Source organism: Plectrocnemia conspersa, unplaced genomic scaffold (assembly GCF_051122295.1).
Source record: "Plectrocnemia conspersa isolate PC_06_02 unplaced genomic scaffold, ASM5112229v1 ptg000003l, whole genome shotgun sequence".
Classification (NCBI taxonomy): domain Eukaryota; kingdom Metazoa; phylum Arthropoda; class Insecta; order Trichoptera; family Polycentropodidae; genus Plectrocnemia; species Plectrocnemia conspersa.
Window position 1 is genome coordinate 11,971,599 of NW_028277167.1, and position 17,639 is coordinate 11,989,237.

General features: G+C 31.4%; 1 protein-coding gene across 2 annotated transcripts in view; it reads left to right on the forward strand.

Annotated features, from left to right (window-relative positions):
• Nucleotides 1-2,944: 2,944 nt before the first annotated feature.
• Nucleotides 2,945-17,639, forward strand: part of MICAL-like (protein) — a 100,910-nt gene continuing 86,215 nt past the window's right edge. For both annotated transcript variants that reach the window (XM_088182109.1, XM_088182111.1), the window contains exon 1: nucleotides 2,945-3,223. The gene's annotated coding sequence lies outside the window, so the exon portion shown is untranslated. The remainder of the gene's footprint in view (nucleotides 3,224-17,639) is intronic.

Genomic DNA, 17,639 nt, shown 5'->3' on the forward strand with positions numbered 1-17,639 from the left:
CCACCCATAGCTCATGCGTTCGCATGCTCATTTATAAATAAATCTTTATTGGATTTAATTAAAATGGTATACGAGTTGAAAGGTTACCATATAGGCACTCAATCAACTATTTTTATCCGTATGCGATTAATTTATTTCACTTCCCTAAGATGGCGGCGGAAATTGAACGCAACGCGGCTTGGATGCGAGCAATATGGACAGGTATGAATTGCATTGCGTATAATTTGTGACGCCGCCGCACATATTAATGCGTTTGTTCGTTTACTTTCACTAACAATATCACGAAACCATATTGTTCGATAAAAATCAACGTCGGCCGCTAATATGGCGGACAGATATGGGCTCGTAACTCCTTTTCAGACGAATAGTAAAACCAGAATTCCGCGGGTGTTCCATTTTTTTGCATTTTGTTGACATCAGAATGCACAATACAAACCGATTCGGTTTTAAGGACGTGGCACACATGAAAAGCAGAAGACTTTGACAAAAAATCGGTTTAATTAATTTATTGTCTGTGTGCATAACTCCACATAAATCAGATTGCATCTTACCCTTATGTAGAACTAAAGGGTAAAAAAACAAAGACAGTAATCTCGCAATCAGCGAAAGGGTAATTAATTCACTCATGAGGGGATCCAAGTATAAAACCTGTTAAGATTAAACTGCAAGATAATTACAATAAATTGTTAAATTTTAATATTGTCGCTCTTAAAAATATTAAAATAATTAGCATTATAATCAGACATATGAAACAAACCGTAGGGACTAGATTAAATAAACTTATTGTTGATTATTGTAACTGAAAATGAGCATGAATGGATCGAGAAATCTTCAAATATTGGTTAAAAACCAAATGGGTTTTAAATCAATCTTCAATTTTCTCTAACCTACCAGCTAGGGATTCTGAGCTTTCATGTTTTTCAATATCTCAGGAATCAATACTTTTGATTATTTTTCATTTAAATCATTGATATTCTTGCCGATATAAATGTTATGGATTCTTTCTAAGTGTTTCAATAATCTACTTGTAATCGATCCTTACTCAAAATCTGTTTCGGACAGTGAATGTATTGAGCTAACTTATTTTATAGATTTTTGAAATGCTTCCAAACTTCTGATTGACATGTATTTATTAGGTCTAAAATAATCAAACATATAATAATTAAAAATCGTGACGTAATACATCTATAACAGGGCTCAAAAAATAAATATATGACAATTGATTCGTCAACATCAACTTCACGATTTGGAATTTAATGTTCTCAAAATATATCGTCTAAATATTGAGTTGAATTAAAGTACTTCAATTTATTTAAAGAAAATATGTGCAGTCCGTCCAAGATATTTACGCTCATCGTCACAGTATTGGTGAGAAAATATAGTAGGGTGATCATGTGAAATTACAAGTGCAATTAATTTTTAATTTTTTAATTTATTTTTTACTTATTTTGTTTATTTATATACAAATTTAACTCAAAAACATGAGACCAGTTTTGGTATCACTCTCCAGGTTGAATATATGTTAAATATAATATTTTTAAAAATACCATTAGAATATTACAGGAATTGTTTTATTGATTACAAAATACCACAATAATTTATAGTAAAAATATAACACATTATAATTTTAAATTCAATTTTCAACGTATGGTCACCTTACCCTTAAAACAGCCCTGATTTAATATTGGTAACGTTCTCCTATCGGTGTAAACAAATTCGCGGAAAACTGTATATGTATGCATGCATGCGTACACGCACCCTTATTTCTAACACAACGATGATGAGCGCTAACATCTTGGATGGACTATATGTACATAAATGTGAAAACAAAACTTTTTAGATTGAGAACAATGATTGCGGCTGGTACAGATTGGTTAAAAATTGTTTCCAAAATCCTTTGATGGATTAACAGATTTTACTTTCGTATTTTAGTAATTTAACTATTGTAGGTAAAATGGTTAGGGATTGCTAAATCTTTTTACCGTAATACATTGATAGAAGTATCTCTGAGTAACTAATGAAATAAAATACTGAAAATTGCATAATGATGTCATTTAAAATGGCTTCAAAAAATAGAAAATATATTGGGCATGACATAGATGCCTTTGGACTGTAATGAAAAAACATTTTGGGCATGACGTACATGCCTTTGGACTTCTAAAGGCTAAATTATCGATTGCGATACAATTCCTGATTCCGATTTCAATTTCTACAATTTAAAAATAATGAATATAAAATTTATTAATTATTAAATAATAATTTAAATAAATAATGACCATACGTTTTAAGTATGTACAAGGCAAAAAATATTTTTCGTATTCAAAATTATTAATATAAATTATTAAATTTAGTATTGACACAAAAGCTTATAAAATATAAAAGAACATAATGCTTAAAAAAAAAACAAAAAGTAAAAATTTAAACCAGAGTTTCCCAACGTGTTTGTGCCACGTCTTATTTTAATGCCTCAAAAGGTAACACTTAACAATTCATATAACAAATGTGCTAAAAATCCTAAATTATAATATAAAAACATTATCAAATTTTCAAATTTGTAATATCATACATCATATGTATAAAGACCAAAAATATTGTGCATAAACGACATTAATGTCAAGTTCGCTGTAATTTAATTTGTTCTATTTTTAATTACACCAACTATGGATTTGCATCCACATCTGCGTTCAAAGTCGTTTGACTTTTTTTGCTCACATTTAAAATATAAATAAAAATAAGGCCATTCGGAAGTGAAAAATTAAGTCGATCTAAACAAATCAATCGCGACCATATCCGGAAATTAATATTTTTCAACCACAATCTCCTACTATAAAATATAAATACCTGCGTCTCTTTCCATCATCAGTCTGTCCCTTTCTGGCATCCCCCCTCCCCGCTGCGTTGCATTATCTTTTCACTTGTTCGACGCATCGTTTGTTTACATCTCATTTAGGGGCCGGTGTTGTCAGAGTACGGACGCGCGCTGCCGTATTTCGTTTTCGTTTCGCTCGCGAACGCGTATTTTGTTTTTCATTCTGATAAAATAAAACAGTTGCAAACTCATTTTATATTTAAAAAAAAACAAATGAAATTCGAGTGATAGGCTAACGATAATAATAAAAGTGATTTTTTAGTGCTTTTGTTACACAACTGCTGCTACCCCTAAGATATTGGACATTCGCCAATAACCGGCGAATAAACCTCCTAACTTTTCGACAAATAAAAAGTGAGTACAAAAATTAATATACATACGTATTTATGCAATTATAAAACGATCGTTATTTTTCCAAAACAAACGGTTGCTATACAATATACATATATAAGTAAAATATTATACAGGTATTAAAAACCTGTTACTTCATGTATTAAATGGTCCAAAAATAATATTGCAGTTCATAGCAGAAATTAAATGGAAAATCAGAAAAGTTCAACATAAAAATTTTTTACTAAATTTTTATTTAAATGGACATTGTTACTTCTGCTTTTAAATTATTATTTTCTATTAAATATTTTCTATACAAAAATATAATTCACAAAAATGACATGAGAAAAATATGCAATTTTTTTGTATTTTTTTTACAATAATGAAACAAATATTAAATTATATTTTATACAAATATTTTACCAAGAAGCTACTATTTGTTTATATATATATTTATTTATTTTAGCTCTTCGTATTTTTTTATGTTAAGTAAATACTCAAGAGTAGTTATATCTCGTTTCACTAATTATTACTTTTTAACTAATAAGTTTAATTATTGTCGCTTTTTTCATAGTATTGTAAATCGATATTTTCAAATGCTTATAACTCATAAATTTATATAGTGATTAAATTACCCCTATCCTAATTGTAGTTAGTTACTAATAGATGTTTTTACCAAGTTTTCCTTCACCTAAATTAAGAAAATATGGTAAACTAGATACTAAAGTTCATAAATTATTAATGAAATAATAAAAAATATGCAAAATAAAGAAATTTATTGCCAAGTATAATTTGTGTATTAATATATTTTTTCCTGCAGTTGTAATAAAAAAAATATATTTAACACAAAAAAATCTTAATTAAACATTAAATTTATGTGTCTACTTTAAACCAGTAAATATATAATTAATAATATGTATGTTTCGTGTGTTTACAATTTGTATTTAGGTGTAAAATTAATTGGCAAAAACTCTTATTTACAAACTTATTAATTAACTAGAAATATGTACTTAATTATTTGAAACGTGCGAAAAATCAGGTTAACCCTTTTCACTGGTGTCTTTAAATGATAAGAAAACGATAGATCAAGTATTAATTAAAAAAGTTGTTCTATAATAACCCAAAAACTTTTAATAGTATTGGATTTTTTTTATTAAGTTCGTTTTAAAAATAGCATCTGAGAATAAATATTTTCCCATAAATATCTACGTGCTTTCAACGCATACATATGAATACATATAATTTTGGGCACAGGGCTACTTTTAAATGCTCCGCTCGATTAAGACGAAGCGAACATCTCTCACGAATACGTTATGCTACAATGTAATTTGTGCAATCACAACGCCATTTCATTAATTGATAATTACAAAGAATCGTACATTGGCACTGCCATACAATTTTCTACGGTATGCATCGAGACTTTGGAATTACTGGGCGGCGCACTCAAAAGTAGCCCAATGTAACATACTTTTATATATGTAGATAAATAGTGATGTGCATTGTATCTATCCAATTAGCGCCAATTAGCGAGCTAGATATTGGAATTCAATTAAAGTGCTCGATCGGAACGCGATAATTAAAATGTTTTTAACACTTAACACCAGTATCGCGCTTAAATATTTACTCGGTAAAAGGTTGAAGAACGTTCCTAAACATCTTAATCTTCGAGATAACGAAAATTACGGTCAGGTATTCCTTTTTCTTTGGATTGCTATAAATCACCTCAGATTCTATTGTGCTATTTGGCCAAGTTTTATAAACCTTCCGAGAACGATACAGGTATCCACGAAGCATCGTGTTTTGGTTCAAGGGTATGAAATATTTTTTTATAAAAATATTTATCCATTGATAAATTCATTATCAAAATTATCGATTTCATAATATTTTTTGAGAAGATTGTGTGTTTTAGATTATATCTGGTACAACTGTTTTCAATTACATTTTAATCAAGTATATTATAGTTTTAGTATAAAATTGTTTTGATTCTCATGAAATGGTGGTAACAACTCACTGCCCCGATATGTTTGATATATTCAACAATACTTGTTTAAAATCTCCGAGCTGTCTAGTGTCGGTAGTGTTAGATTTGCATACATTGCGTATTTCTAGTTTCAAAGTGTCCGTCTGTAAATCAATCGCGATACGTTCTGAAATAACGAGGCAACGTTTCGGAAGTGCGCATCGCGTCATCGTCACGACGAGTTGTTTGACAGACGGCTAAAACCCGACGCTAACTGTACACGTGTGTGTCGCTCAGGTAGCTACCTGCCACCACCTGTGAACCGTTGGTTAATTTCAATGGTTCGTTCATTGTCAAAGGGAACGTTGCCAATTCGATTGTCGCTACGAGTTACATATGTATGTTGCGGTCAAAGACCTAACTATGCTTTTTATTCTAAATTTAAATATTGGCTTTGAAGAAGACTGTCACAAAACAAAATTAATATATTTTTGAAAGTAGCATTATAATTATATATAAAAATAACTATTTTTGTCAACTGGTTTTCTGACTATATAGTATTATTAAATGCACTAACCAGATGCAATGAAATATTAGAGATTTTTTAATACCTTATATGTACTACCTAATGATCACTATATTTATCAGTGATATAAATAATAGCATGGCGGAATAGTGCAGTCCGTAACGTCTCAGATTATTAACTCTGAGGTTGCAGGTTCGAGCCCCAGCAGCGCCACTCAAAATTTCATTTATAAAAAAATACGCTAATATTAAAAAAAACGCCCCCAGCTGCAGTGACATATATTAATTATAAATTGTCAGATTACAACGGAAAATTTAGGAATAAATAAATAATTCTGATCTCCCAGGCACGATATTAATTTAAAAACGCTAAGGTGCATGTCGGATTTAAACCCAGGTTTCTCATTTATCAGTCACTGACTTATACCACCAATTTTTATTAGTAAGAATATTTAAATGCTAATTGTAAATATTTAGTACGATTTTTTCCTTTATTAATATATAATTTCTGATCTGAATTTCTATAACTTTTTGTTTAAAATTTATATATCATTGGTTCTGGATAGATAATAATAACAATAAATAATGAATAATAACTTATATATTTTTATTTTGTTTTATCAGCTTAATAATTTGTTTCGTATTTTAATTTTTACTGTTATTAGATAAATCAGGCTATTTTTTTCAATTATTGAATTTACAGTGAGACAAATTTAAGGTAACTGGACTTATCCCTTCAGTATATGCGAAAGTGCTTTAACCAGATTTTTTTCCGTTGAGACATTCGAGCAGAGTGAATTAGTATGCACATTGTCAAATTTTGCGATAAAGCGGCAAATATGCACGACTTCGTTGTACGGAGCGCGTGTCACTAACGATTCATTGGCGATTCGCGTTTTGTAGATGAATCCATTGTTCTAAAGTTTTTCAGATATATTTAATTATTTATTTAAATTGTGGCCTAATAAGGTTGATATATAACATTGTATTTTTGACATAAGTTATATTAAATTAAGTACATTTTAGAGCTGAGTGGTGGTGTCGAAAATCCATCGAAAGTCGTAGAGTTTAGAATGCTTTAGAGAATCGCGATTGCGTCCATTATTTTTGCCCGTTGCGGCTAGGAAGTCAACGCTCTCATAACATGAGCCTTGCCAAGCACAATAATGCTTTCGGTGGTTGCTTCTATGAGCTGGAACAATTTTTGTGGGATGGTGCACTCATTTAGGTGTGTGCCACTATACTTCTGCAAATCATTTTTATATTTTATCAAAGATTTCGTGCGCATTAATAATAATAATAATAGAAACATATCAAGTCATGATGTTCAGATTTTTTTATAAATGTCTTTACGAATTTAAACTCTTTTTGCCATAAAAATATTGATAATTTTTTTGGCGTTTTGACAGTATATTTCCCAGCCAATGATATGTAATAGACGACATATAAATTATATGTATTGTTCCATGCAATATGCAATTTTATTGTTGAGAATACTAGTTGAATGGCAATGTAGAATGTTAGCATTGGATCCCAACCCATTTGAGTCATAATCGAAGAATTTGTATGTTTTCGACAATAGCAATAAACGCCAGAATTCTCAGAATGTCACGTTCGAATATGATTATTACTAGGTAGTTAATTTCGAAACACCTGACGTGCAATTGTTTGTTATTAATCGACAATAACAATTTTGTAGCGCACAATAGCGTTCGAAAGCCACCGCTCAGTACAAATAACAATCCGACATTTTTCCTGTCGATGTCGGAAGCCAACACTTTGTTACTCACGTACAATAAATAATTTGTACTCGGCGGCACTCGAGTAAAATAAAAAAAAGGGTTTTCCTGTCAACGCACAACAGCGGCAGCAAAGGGTCAGCGCGTACGTAGTACAGTATACGCGCGTGCGTGTGCGCATACGCATACAAATTAACGTAAATGTTACGGTCAAAGACCGTAATTGACCAATGATATCCTTATTTTTTAGAAGTATGCATCAAAATCAAACAAACAATGACAATCTAATCTATATATTAATATTGGCAAAACACACTGTGTATTCACGCAATAACGTGAAATTGATAGAGCAACTGCTTTATAATTTGCACGTGATGCAACGTAATAGATACTCATGATAATAATACAATAATGAGACGTCTCTTTGGAGTAATCCAACCCCACAATTACTGCTACACACATATTTGAAGTTGAAATCTGATCCCATCGTATCAATCCGCAGTCATAACAAAAGTAGTCTTGCGTTGGGTTAAGAACAACTGAAAAATACTAATCGTATCTTAAGTTAGTGATCAGTTATCAATAGTATTATTTCAGTTAAAAAAGTCAACGGAAAGTACGTACAAAAGCTTTGTATATTTTTATTCGCGGGTATAAGTATAAGTTCGAAATTTATAGATATGTTGTCTTCAGAAAGCACCTTCTGATTGTATCCATTATCGATCGAAAACTACCGCAACTGGGTTGCCGCAATCAGACACTAATCCAACGATTTCCACACATCAAAAGTATCAATTTTCACCCCACGCTTAGGATCGAACTTCGCGGTTTTCTAACGTCCTACTTTCACGTGATTCCATTATGTTGTGCTATTATAAGGGTCTGACTTGAAACACAGTCATAAATGTCTCTAATATATATATTGAATTAACATACGAGTATAGAAAAACAACGTTCAAACAAATTGATTTATCTCGAACGTGATGAATTGCCATTGTGAATTGTTGATAAAGCAAGACTTATTATAAAGTTAAAGCACTCAACTCATTCCCTAATCAGTAAATTCAGAATTAATTTATTTTTGTTTAAATTTAACGATAACTTATTAATTAATATTTGATTGTGATACATTCTTATATATATATATATATATATATATATATATATATATATATATATATATATATATATATATATATATATATATATATATATATATATATATATATATATATATATATATATATATATATATATATATATATATATATATATATATATATATATATATATATATATATATATATATATATATATATATATATATATATATATATATATATATATATATATATATATATATATATATATATATATATATATATATATATATATATATATATATATATATATATATATATATATATATATATATAATATATAGATAAATCACATTGTATGTTTAATACCAAGATAAGGTTTGCTTCTATGTATAATTAAAAACTGACTATAGATATATTGTACATATCATTAGCTCTTCTATAATATCATAAAGCAGATATGCAATTTATTCAAGCTAAATTTCAGGCTCATGATTATATTTATGGATTTTTTAAAATATACGGCAATAAAAAATAGTTTTGTGTGAACGATAAATGATAAGCAAAAAAATTTGCTTATCATTTATCGTTCTAGGTAATCTAAAATCGATACAATCTATAGTAAGTAAATTACATTTGTTATGATTAAATAATGATTTATGCTCGTGATTATAATTAAATATTTTTAAAATATATAAAATAAGTTTCAGAATAGAAATCAATACATAAAAATAAAAATCATATCGTAGTTAAAAATATATTGCTATAAGTTTTATGCTATGAAAAATATTGTTTATATCTCTGTGAATACATATTCCTAATTTATATAAAATATGCTATTAGTTTTCTATCATTGTTTTTATTTATATTTTTTTTTTTAAATATAGATCTAGACTTATTATCGACTCTAATAAAACGTTATGATTAAAAGATTATGTATTTTACAATGCTTATTATTTTTATATGTTACACACATACATCCCATATATTATATCTAAGTATATGCATTACAAAATTCTTTTTGACTAAAAATCTTAATTTATTACTCAAATTATTGTCTTTGGAAAATAAGTGTATAAAATACTAAAATTGCATATGTATAAAATCAAAATAGAGCGCTTACAAAATAAATAAAAAATATGCATATTTACATAACAAAACAGTCTAAACAAGTTATATGTAGAATTTTTAAAAGGTTGTAATAGCGTAGTCCGCGTGGTCTAGACTGGAAATCCAGAAGTTACGGGTTCGGGCACCCTCATCAGATTCATTTTTTAGCTTCAAAGTGACATTTATTGATTGTTATTAAAACACACACAATAATTTAAAATATATGTCACTGATTGTCATACTACTTCTAACTTGTAGGTATATATTATGTCTGATTTGACTACCCAATTAATAATAATTTACCCTGTTTTAACGCATTGGGCTTACGCCTGTCATGATGTAAATTTAAATTCAGTTTTATTATCTTGATTTAATGAAATAAAAAAAAACAGGACTTGATAAAAATTGATCTATTATTTACAACTTACGGGATACATACTATAGGCAGTCGGATTCACCCGAGTTGAAGTCAGTAATTTATGTGCTGACTACCCTTCCCTAGTTATTTCATTACTTTACAATACCATAACGCAGCATAATAAGATTCTACAAATTTACACCAACATATCGACGCAATAACGTCGCATTAACGACACTCGTTTGGAATCATAAAAGCTCGTTCTTACGTCTATTTGACGTTTATGCTCGCTTAACCTGTTCGATGTCGCCAATTTGCAGTATTTCTGCGTTTGGACGCATGCGAGTGCAACAAAACTTATTGGACATAGACATGCACTAAAGATTATCGACTTGTAAATACATTATTAAAATTTGCTCATTAGCGGTCATGGGAAACGTAGAAGAAAAAAAGCTTGAAAGAGAACGATTTTTTTAATTTCAGTCCCCTTGAATCATCTATTTTTTTTTCTTTTCTAATCACCAAAGGATGATTATGTAATTCGCTTTTTAGATAATTAAAATATTTTAAATTAATTTTAAAAAATATTTCAAGCACAGATAATCCGCACCCGGATAATCAAGAGTACACGGCTTCAAGTACAGTTCTAAAACTTTGGACGAGAAAACATGCGTTTCTCATCTCGTCGCTATTTTTTGTCGGCTTTCGTGCTTTTAATTCGCGAATAAGTGTGTCGTCACGATTGTTCAACACCTCCCGATAGTATGTGTGTATGCACGTATGTAATATACACCATACACACGTACGTGGGGAAATAAGACGTTACGAAATGAAACAATTATTGACCCGAGATGAACTCTCCCCGGAGGTGGGCACGCTGCCTCCATTACTTTTTTTCCTCCACTTCGTTTCGTAACTGTTATATAAAACCGAATCCTCGGCAAGTGTGTCAATGGGCAGCCTTAATTCGCGATGATTATGCCAAAATTATATCGAGTCGTAATTACGTACGGTACATTTGACTAATCGATGATCTTGATTTGGATTGTGACAGCGCTGTCATAATCTAAATCAAGACAGAAAAAAAATACAGAATAAAAGGAACTCATCTATACTACAACTCGCAAAAAACATCATATTTTAAATTTGTTTTCGAAACATAGTTTTATTCAACTAAAAATATAATGGACAGATAAAAAGCAACCTATTATCAAGTCGAGTTGTCAAAGTATAAACTAACCCTCAGTTGATAGCTGAGGAACTTAGATTTATCAAAACTGTGCAATGGAAAGTTTAAACATTGGTTTTATGCATTAAACATGTGTGACTGAGGGATCGAAAAATTCTTTTCAAATGGCTTCAAATCCCAATTCACCTTGCCTGCATAATGGCAATAAACAAGTCACTCAATGTGGCTAATACTAGCATCCAAAACACTATATCTATATATTATAACGTGTCTGACATGCCGGATTACTTCGTTACCCAAAGTGAAATTGTCCAAATTAACATATTCATATTTGACAAACATTCCCTAACCATCTTGTATGCGTTTATAGATTTTATCGAACCTAAAGAAAGTCGTCACGACGGAGCTATTGTGAACGACTTAGCGATGGAAATTTTGTTGCTGTAGTCCCCGGCAGTCATTAGGCGAACTGATTCGAATCATTGAAATTGTGAGCTCTTAAGATGTTATTACGTACGCGAACGACTCCATCACCCACCTGTCTCACAGTGATAAATGATCAAACGAGATCGACTATGCAGGTCAGGGAAGCTCGGTTATTAGATAGCAGTTAATGCGACGACTCAATTATTGTGAAGAGCCATCAAGTATCAAATAAGACGAGGGTTGTTGTCGCTATAGTTGTTTGTTAGTTTCGCCCACGTTTCACCTTACGAATAGATCTTATCAGTGGATTTCAGAGGCTGACATCTTCTAGGAAATGCCAGAGATTTTTTTGTTGTGGTGGCTTATCTTGCGATGCATATATGCCTGTTTAAGCAGCAGGTAGTCCATTTCAAGATTTTTCGTCATGCATGTCATGTGATTTAATATGTGCCTAATGAATTTGAATGTATCCATAGATTCGTTTATGTTCAAAATTTGACACGTAGAATCAATAGCTAGTTTTATACTTACATGTAAAATATAGATCGTATCAAGATTCATAAGATTTTTTTAATTAAGAAACTGATTATTGGCTTAATGTTGTTAGGGTATACTTTTATAAAGATTAGACCCTTAGAAAATTGAATATCGAAAATCTGATTCGTCTGCTTAAAAATCGTTTCAGAGATTAACAGATAAGACAAAGAGTAGTACATAATAAAAGCTCCGTTACGGGCGTCTTGTTAAATTTAACAACGAAGTTTTTATAGTCTTAATAAGTATGGGTTATTCATCATAGAAACTGTATTAAAGATAAGACATATTGACAAAGATATACCAATACTAAACGGAGCTTTTATTCATAAATAGATACTCTTGTTTGATGGGTATGTAGTCGTAGTCTTAGAGGTAGTTTTCCCGGTCCTTATGAGATCGCAATGGCACTTCATCCCTACTAGAGATTATGTGGTACGACATGACATGAATTCCCGACTTTTATACCGTCTCGTTCCCGGGATATAAAAAAAATATTAAAAATTTCTAATTTTTTACTGAAAAAGTTTTCTAAGATTAACTCAACTTTATTACTAGAAATGTTTGCAGTGCTGAAATAAAAAATATATAATTAATAAAAAAACAGCTAATTGGATAAATATATATTTTTTGTGCAAAACTATAGTTAGTTTTAAAATGTTTATAAGGATAAATTGGATTTGATTTATTCGTGTAAATTAGGTTTGGGTTTAAACACAAATAGACGTTTCGTAACTGTCAAATTTTGCTATGATTTTATAGATAAGCAAACAAAATTTCCAAATCCCGAGACTATGTTTACTATGTGACAATGACAAAGCTTTTTTTATCTCGGAACAACACTGCCGAGACTATTGTTTACCTAGTGTTTCGTTTCGTGAATTTTTAAAGAAAAATTGAAAATCAAAAGTTTTTATTTATCGGGAATTTACATAGAGCCGTTTTTTTGCTAAAATAAATTTGTACGAATATTTTTAAATGTTTTACAAACACTGCCTTTTTTATACAGTCGCATAAGAAAGGGCGTGTCCGTGCCAGATGTTTTAAAATATGCGTACTTTCTTAACCACTTAAACGCCAGCAACTCACCGTTGAGTCACTTGTTAAATATTTGTTTTTGAACCAATTAATTTTTTAAAGCAAATTAAGTATTTACAATTTTTTTTTAATAAATTAAGATTATTGTACTAGTTTCATTTATCAGTAAACCAAGTATTTTATATTTATTTTTAGAATAAAATACTGACGCGTGAAGAGAAATAACAGGTGACTCACTAAAAAGTCGCTGACGTATAAAGGGTTGATGACATTAACCCTTTCACCGCGGCAGATATTCTTGCGTGCCATTTCGAAATTTCGTTAATATGTAGGTGCCGCATATTCTTGCCATATTTTAAAAAATATTATATAAGTGATTTACAGCCTTAAATTGTACTAAATAACCATATTATTAGGCTCAAAGGTTTATGGCACCTTTAGGTACCCATTGTGTACTGGTGATTTTCTTGATGATTTCTATAGAGGCCATTCTAGAAGTATTTGAACGGCAACAAAATATTTACTATTTTTCCAACTACTTTAATCGGTATTATCTGTGCTTTTTTAATTTAAAAACTACATTAATAATCAGATAAAAAAAACCGCGTCGCGTGGGTATCGGCAGATTACATAAATGTATGGGGGCTCTCCACAGTATTACACCATAAAATTTGCCTGTCGGTGAACGTAAATCTTGTAATTTCAATAATCCAAAATGTTTTTTCAGCCACTAATTCTTCGTGTTTGATTATCAACTTTGTATCATCATCATCTCCGGCCTTGATCTTGCTGTTTTAGTTCCTCTAAAGTTTTCACGTGAATCGTGATGTATTTTCATGACAAGTGTTTATTATATATTCTTTTACAAATGCAAATTTGTTTTTGTTTTTGTACTGTAGTCACATTTCACATAGTTGTATAATACAATCAAAGGTTAGCTAGTAAATCACCAATGGGCAGATTTACATTTAGTACGGTCACCTGATGTTGGCCGTCGCTTATCTAATACGACAACAACCTGGCGAATATCTCGCCTCAGGCAAGAGGACCTATTCAATACTCTTATTAATATCGCATTTACCGTTCTTCTTCATTGTCGGACGTTTTTACGACCTCTCCGATGCAATTCGCGAATCATTTCTAGGCAGTGACTATTCATGCCACGACATGCCAGTCATCGCCGATGACCTGGCCAAGATGCGGTTAAAACTTCCAACGCTGAAACGCCACGTCTTCTCCTGAAGAAGATCCGGTGACCGCAAGAAGACAGCTGCGACGGGATCGAAGACTTGTTGCTCTTCGTGAAACAACACCGCAGGCCGTTTGGCCTTCTTACATAAGCAGCTTCGTTATTTGTATAATGTCGCTCGTTTCTTCCTCCATTACGTTATAAAGTTAACGATGGGTATTATCATAGTTCATTGGATTCAATATAGTACCCAGTATGTATTTATGGAACGCAGAATGCTCTCTAAAAATGTGCAAAACATACGCTTAACAATTTAATTTCCGAACGCGGAAGTCAGACGATCCTGCACGTTTTAGCAATTTACATTGTTCTGGATGACTCGAACAGGTTTTCCCAGGTTTCCACAGGTGATGTGAGATAAAGAGTAGCAACTTGTTCTTTCATTCCAATTTCATACCATGAGCCGTAGTGTAATGTGAAATATTTCCATAATGTTAATTTTACAGGAAGGAGAGGTAAAGGTAGAATTAGAGACGTATATTAATAGCGTAACGTATTTGGCTTACACTTGTTAATGTTGAACACAACATTTTTAATGATCTTTAAAATAATTTCATATACGTTATAAAATGTGCTAAATGAAAATGATCACATACAATGGCGCGTTTCTGAAAAAAAAACAACCGGTACCTCTTAAAAGCTCAACTTTCCGCTAAAAGCTCTTCGCGCTCTCACGATAAATTGAAAAATAACAACAATAATCTTAAAATGCGCACAAAATGGCCCGTTGTTCAATTGATTATTACATTACATAACCCATATTTTCCTACACAGGCCGGATGATCCGGCTTTGACCTCGCAAAACGCGGCATTAGAGCCGTAATGGCGCGCCATTACGGCATAATACCATATTAAATCGTTATTATCATTATTTTTTCTGCCCATTGTCGTGCTCGAAATATTATAATGTGTAGAGTAGGTACACCATACACGTTGCATATAAATAATAATAATAATGATGTTGTGACGACCGGTGCTGTGTGCACGTTTTACAGTTTGCCGGCGTGTCTCTTTTTCGAGGGGGGTTATAGGTACGATTATGGTAAATAAAGAACGTGTAATTTGGACCGGCACCAAATTGTTGCCAAACGGCCGATCTCTTTGAGGGCGAACGCGAATAAGTAATTGGGCCGGCCCTGTAATTTTGAACCGAGACGCTCCTCGCGTGATGGCCCCCATGCAAATCGTCGACGTAACAGAGATAGATGATGGATGCAAAGTCAAAGATTACCTGGTCCAATTATTCAAATAATCAGGTGACAGTTTTGATTTTCTGAAAGCGTACAAAAAATAAACCCGTCTCTCTTCTTTTTTTCAGAATCATCATGATGATTATTTTAAGTAAACTGGTGACAGTTTCAACTTCTAAAAAGTGGCAAGAATGAATCCTTCTCTTGCCTTTCTCTTACTTTAATATTTTAAACAATATGATAACACATTGGAATAGTCAGTTACTAATACTCGAAAAACCTAGGGTCCGAATCCCATAGTATTTTTAATTTATATCATCTCTGGGAGATTGGAATTAGTGTTTATTATATAATTCAACACGGTATAAATTAAAAAACACAAGGGTCAATATGAGATTTGAATCTAAAGTATTTGAGGTATTATTAGTCACTGATTGGCTTACAATGCTACTTTTTAAAATGCTTTTTAAAATGCCTAGACTCCTAGACATTAAACCAGAAATACCTATTAGAAAAAACTGCAATTCAAACATATTAATTCTCAAAGAAAAGCAATTGCATCGAGATAATATTATATTATTAGTTCAAACAGTACTAAAGATTGAATAGAACTAAACGTCTCAATTATTGTAATAAAAAAGATGTTAGTTAATCTGGATTATTTTGAAGACATGTCACTCTCACGAAGAGTAAAAACTTTTTTAATTGCTCGATAGTGTACGGCCTTTAAAGTTTTCAAAGAAATAGGAATCATTGAGAAAATTACTTTAATGAGTACAGATTTAAGACTAGTATAAAAAATCGATGCGTTTTAAAAGTGTCCATATATTTTTCACTTAATTTATATAATTATTATAATAATAATAAGTTTAATTAATGAAACCTTTTTATGGTCAACTATTGTGAAAAAGCATCAGATGTTAAAGACCCGTAAGTCTGTCGTGTCAAAGTCATAAAAAGTCACCTGCAACCTTTGTTTGGCTGAGTTCCACGACACACGGTTTGTCATCGAATCGCTAATTCGTGACTTCCTCTTATGTACATCCACCATAACACACAAACGATGATCAAAACCAGTTTGTGACAGTGATTGCTCTCGCGGAGTTTTGTCGCAAATTTGCCTGTGAATAATGGGCGCGAAAGCCTATTAATCTCGCCAAATCCGATGGAGACACGCAAAAAATCTGCTCTTCGGCGCTGTCTTTGAGCTCGTCTCGGACATTGAATGATTTGACCCAATAAAAACGTCTAACTGAAAAAAAAACTGGAGAACCGGTTCGATTGGTGGTCAAATGCATATGTGAACTTGCGGTGAATAGATCCGAATGTGTTTGATTCGAAAATATTATGGATATAATATAGGCAAGATTTATTCTTCTTAATACGATTCTGACAAGGTGATCCATCAACAAATGTTTTATTCTTATATTTAGGAGACTATTGGTATAGCACATAAATATGAAACGTGTGTCAAACAATATTTTTTTTACTTCCAAATATATGTAGAATTATTATTAGTTTTTGAAGTCGGTCTGTTCTATGGTATCGCGGCGCATTTGTTACACAAAGCCGTACCAATCCCAACACACTACCTTGTGGTACTCCAGCTGATTTAGTATTGGTTTGAGATGCAACATTTGTCGGTCTTCTTGGTTTTCGTATCTAAACCATTTTAGCTATCTTCCATTACTAGGGCAAATATTTCAGTCTATATATGTACATATAACATTGACCAGATCAATGAATTGTATAACTAAATTAATCTTACACTTATTTTCCTTTGCCCATTTTCGTCATTGTAATTTCACACTATCTAATAGACGTTGACTAACGACCGCAATAAGTTTTTTCATCACATCGCAAGCCCACATTTAATCAAATCGCCGGTAGTCGGTATCCGGAGCAAACTGCCATTTTCGTCGATCGGAACCAATTTGTTTTGGTACCAAATAACCTGACGAACGAACGTTTCGTCCGAGTGTCAAGTTCATCATCATGCGGCGGTGACCCTATTTTTTCGTA